Source organism: Schistocerca piceifrons, unplaced genomic scaffold (assembly GCF_021461385.2).
Source record: "Schistocerca piceifrons isolate TAMUIC-IGC-003096 unplaced genomic scaffold, iqSchPice1.1 HiC_scaffold_1305, whole genome shotgun sequence".
NCBI classification, from domain to species: domain Eukaryota; kingdom Metazoa; phylum Arthropoda; class Insecta; order Orthoptera; family Acrididae; genus Schistocerca; species Schistocerca piceifrons.
In genome coordinates, this window is record NW_025727131.1 from 22,501 (window position 1) to 27,500 (window position 5,000).

General features: G+C 53.6%; 1 pseudogene; it reads left to right on the top strand.

The window, feature by feature from the left end:
• Positions 1 to 3,187: 3,187 nt before the first annotated feature.
• LOC124731824 overlaps positions 3,188 to 5,000 on the top strand; it is a 2,055-nt pseudogene continuing 242 nt past the window's right edge.

Consider the following 5,000-nt stretch of genomic DNA (forward strand, 5'->3'; position numbering starts at 1 on the left):
ACCCATGTTGTGCCTTAACCTAACCCATGTTGTGCCTTAACCTAACCCATGTTGTGCCTTAACCTAACCCATGTTGTCCCCTAACCTAACCCATGTTGTCCCCTAACCTAACCCATGTTGTGCCTTAACCTAACCCATGTTGTCCCCTAACCTAACCCATGTTGTGCCTTAACCTAACCCATGTTGTCCCCTAACCTAACCCATGTTGTCCCCTAACCTAACCCATGTTGTCCCCTAACCTAACCCATGTTGTGCCTTAACCTAACCCATGTTGTGCCTTAACCTAACCCATGTTGTCCCCTAACCTAACCCATGTTGTCCCCTAACCTAACCCATGTTGTCCCCTAACCTAACCCATGTTGTCCCCTAACCTAACCCATGTTGTCCCCTAACCTAACCCATGTTGTCCCCTAACCTAACCCATGTTGTCCCCTAACCTAACCCATGTTGTCCCCTAACCTAACCCATGTTGTCCCCTAACCTAACCCATGTTGTCCCCTAACCTAACCCATGTTGTGCCCTAACCTAACCCATGTTGTGCCCTAACCTAACCCATGTTGTGCCCTAACCTAACCCATGTTGTGCCTTAACCTAACCCATGTTGTCCCCTAACCTAACCCATGTTGTCCCCTAACCTAACCCATGTTGTCCCCTAACCTAACCCATGTTGTCCCCTAACCTAACCCATGTTGTCCCCTAACCTAACCCATGTTGTGCCTTAACCTAACCCATGTTGTCCCCTAACCTAACCCATGTTGTCCCCTAACCTAACCCATGTTGTCCCCTAACCTAACCCATGTTGTCCCCTAACCTAACCCATGTTGTCCCCTAACCTAACCCATGTTGTCCCCTAACCTAACCCATGTTGTCCCCTAACCTAACCCATGTTGTCCCCTAACCTAACCCATGTTGTGCCCTAACCTAACCCATGTTGTCCCCTAACCTAACCCATGTTGTGCCTTAACCTAACCCATGTTGTGCCTTAACCTAACCCATGTTGTCCCCTAACCTAACCCATGTTGTCCCCTAACCTAACCCATGTTGTGCCTTAACCTAACCCATGTTGTGCCGTAACCTAACCCATGTTGTGCCTTAACCTAACCCATGTTGTGCCTTAACCTAACCCATGTTGTGCCTTAACCTAACCCATGTTGTGCCTTAACCTAACCCATGTTGTGCCTTAACCTAACCCACGTTGTCCCCTAACGTAACCCACGTTGTCCCCTAACGTAACCCACGTTGTCCCCTAACGTAACCCACGTTGTCCCCTAACGTAACCCACGTTGTCCCCTAACGTAACCCACGTTGTCCCCTAACGTAACCCACGTTGTCCCCTAACGTAACCCACGTTGTCGCCTATCGTAACCCACGTTGTCGCCTAAACCTGCTCTGTAATTGTTATACGACTCGTTCAATTAGTGTAGTGTTGCCCACCCGCAACCCTCGCAATATAGTTCGCTACTCGCACTGCCCGCTCCCCTGTGTATCGCTTCATGTTAAACACCTTGCAAGTCTTGCTGACTTTCCACATGCTCCTGCTGTACACTGTAATGTGGATGGCAGCAGGGCGTACATGCCGCCCCCCCCCCCCCCCCCACCTCTCCCCACGTCCCCACCTTGCCCCCTGCCTTCGCAAGGTGGTTGGTGACAAGTTTGCATGTTCAATGCCCTTCGCATGCGACGTACGCAGGCTACGTTGTGGTGCGGCCTGTGTCAACTGTCCGCTGATGTCGTACGCGTGAACCACAATCTGTACTGCACATTCGTCCTTATGTACTGAATGATACATCGTGGCACATGTGTGACCGTACAACGACTGCGCCCAAAAACGGCGGACCATACAGTGCAAATATTGTGCACGCAGCTACGTGTCGTCTCCCTATGAGAGCTGGATTGCAGTGTGGTACGCCATAGAGACGTGTGGGAGGAACGGACGCCGTGGATGGCGATCAGCATGAGCTGTCTGTTGATGTATTCGGACCTAGTCGTCTCTCCTCACACACCGTGATGGCATGGTGCAGCGCGTTCCATATCTGCGACATGCTACAGAAGCCGGTTGACAGTCGTTCGAGCAATGGACATCGCATACGTACGGGGGCCACCTTCCACGTATTGTCTAGGCGTGCACATTTTGTTGCGTGTATGTGGGCAGACGTAGTGTGGCGTGACACCTGACACAGGCATGCAATAATGGTTGAAGTTGCAAATGGCGATGGACGCCTACGTTTTCTGGTGAAGTTACGCAAATGAAGAAATGGTAACCCGTTGTGGTGCGGTTGTTCTCGCTAGGGGTGAATCGGTGATGGCGACGATAGGTTGAGGTACTAACCGGTTGTTCCAGCGATACCCACCATGCCGACGAAACTGAACGGCATCTGGGTGTGAAGCGATACGCGGCGGTGGCTGGGTGGGACCGTCCCCGGCCGGTGAGGGGGCGCCTCCCGGCGTGCTGGCCGCGCGGTGCGTGGGCGCACGCGCTACAGCCGGCTGGTGGGGGCGGCCAGTGGCAGGCGCGCCGGCCGACGGACGCGGCAGGCGTCGCAGCTGCGCGCCGGCGCACCCTGCGCGCGGCGCCGTGCGGCCAAAGTAGGTCCTCGCGGGCCCGGTGCGAAGCGCGGTGGACATCTGCAGTGTGCTGGTCCGATTGAGGACTGTGTGCGTTGAGGATGCGCCGCCGCCCGGCGCTCGGCGCCGCGACGCCGTCTGCTGCTCGGTCGCCCCAGCGGTTCTCGCTGGTGGTTTGTATCGCAGCTGTGCGGATGTGTTGGCGTGTGCGCTGTGCTGGGAGAGTTCGCTTCGGCACCCAAGTGGGGCTTTTGTCCTTCTGTGGCGCTGGCGTTGGAGCTGCCGGTCACCGTAGGTGGCGCGTGTTGTCTCCCGCCGGCAATGCCACGACAGCACGCTCCCGGGCCTCTGTCGGCAGCGGCAAGCTCAGTTGGGAGCACGGGTGGTCGCACCGAAAGCGTCTACTCGCCTAACTCCGGGCGATTGCGCCTCTCTCGAACCCGACCAAGTACTTGGGACGGCGCTGCGCGCCGCCGGGACCTGAGAGGGTTTCGAGGTGTATTGTGCAGGGGAGCTCAGCCTCCTCCTGTTTGCAGAATGATTGAGCGGACGCTTGCGTGTTCGCGCGGGCCCCCGGGACACACTCCCGGGCGGCCGGCTGCTCAGCTCTAGTTGACGCAGCTCCCTGGTTGATCCTGCCAGTAGTCATATGCTTGTCTCAAAGATTAAGCCATGCATGTCTCAGTACAAGCCGCATTAAGGTGAAACCGCGAATGGCTCATTAAATCAGTTATGGTTCCTTAGATCGTACCCACGTTACTTGGATAACTGTGGTAATTCTAGAGCTAATACATGCAAACAGAGTCCCGATCACTAATAGGACCCACTAATGTAGTAAGGTAGTGGGTCAAACTTGTATCATTATAATGATTTAGATAATAAAGAATTTTTTTTTTTTTTTTTTTAAAAAAAAAAAAAAAAAAAAAAAAAAAAAAAAAAAAAAAACAGAGTCCCGACCAGAGATGGAAGGGACGCTTTTATTAGATCAAAACCAATCGGTCGGCTCGTCCGGTCCGTTTGCCTTGGTGACTCTGAATAACTTTGGGCTGATCGCACGGTCCTCGTACCGGCGACGCATCTTTCAAATGTCTGCCTTATCAACTGTCGATGGTAGGTTCTGCGCCTACCATGGTTGTAACGGGTAACGGGGAATCAGGGTTCGATTCCGGAGAGGGAGCCTGAGAAACGGCTACCACATCCAAGGAAGGCAGCAGGCGCGCAAATTACCCACTCCCGGCACGGGGAGGTAGTGACGAAAAATAACGATACGGGACTCATCCGAGGCCCCGTAATCGGAATGAGTACACTTTAAATCCTTTAACGAGTATCTATTGGAGGGCAAGTCTGGTGCCAGCAGCCGCGGTAATTCCAGCTCCAATAGCGTATATTAAAGTTGTTGCGGTTAAAAAGCTCGTAGTTGGATTTGTGTCCCACGCTGTTGGTTCACCGCCCGTCGGTGTTTAACTGGCATGTATCGTGGGACGTCCTGCCGGTGGGGCGAGCCGAAGGCGTGCGACCGCCCCGTGCGTGCTCGTGCGTCCCGAGGCGGACCCCGTTGAAATCCTACCAGGGTGCTCTTTATTGAGTGTCTCGGTGGGCCGGCACGTTTACTTTGAACAAATTAGAGTGCTTAAAGCAGGCAAGCCCGCCTGAATACTGTGTGCATGGAATAATGGAATAGGACCTCGGTTCTATTTTGTTGGTTTTCGGAACCCGAGGTAATGATTAATAGGGACAGGCGGGGGCATTCGTATTGCGACGTTAGAGGTGAAATTCTTGGATCGTCGCAAGACGAACAGAAGCGAAAGCATTTGCCAAGTATGTTTTCATTAATCAAGAACGAAAGTTAGAGGTTCGAAGGCGATCAGATACCGCCCTAGTTCTAACCATAAACGATGCCAGCCAGCGATCCGCCGCAGTTCCTCCGATGACTCGGCGGGCAGCCTCCGGGAAACCAAAGCTTTTGGGTTCCGGGGGAAGTATGGTTGCAAAGCTGAAACTTAAAGGAATTGACGGAAGGGCACCACCAGGAGTGGAGCCTGCGGCTTAATTTGACTCAACACGGGAAACCTCACCAGGCCCGGACACCGGAAGGATTGACAGATTGATAGCTCTTTCTTGATTCGGTGGGTGGTGGTGCATGGCCGTTCTTAGTTGGTGGAGCGATTTGTCTGGTTAATTCCGATAACGAACGAGACTCTAGCCTGCTAACTAGTCGCGTGACATCCTTCGTGCTGTCAGCGATTACTTTTCTTCTTAGAGGGACAGGCGGCTTCTAGCCGCACGAGATTGAGCAATAACAGGTCTGTGATGCCCTTAGATGTTCTGGGCCGCACGCGCGCTACACTGAAGGAATCAGCGTGTCTTCCTAGGCCGAAAGGTCGGGGTAACCCGCTGAACCTCCTTCGTGCTAGGGATTGGGGCTTGCAATTGTT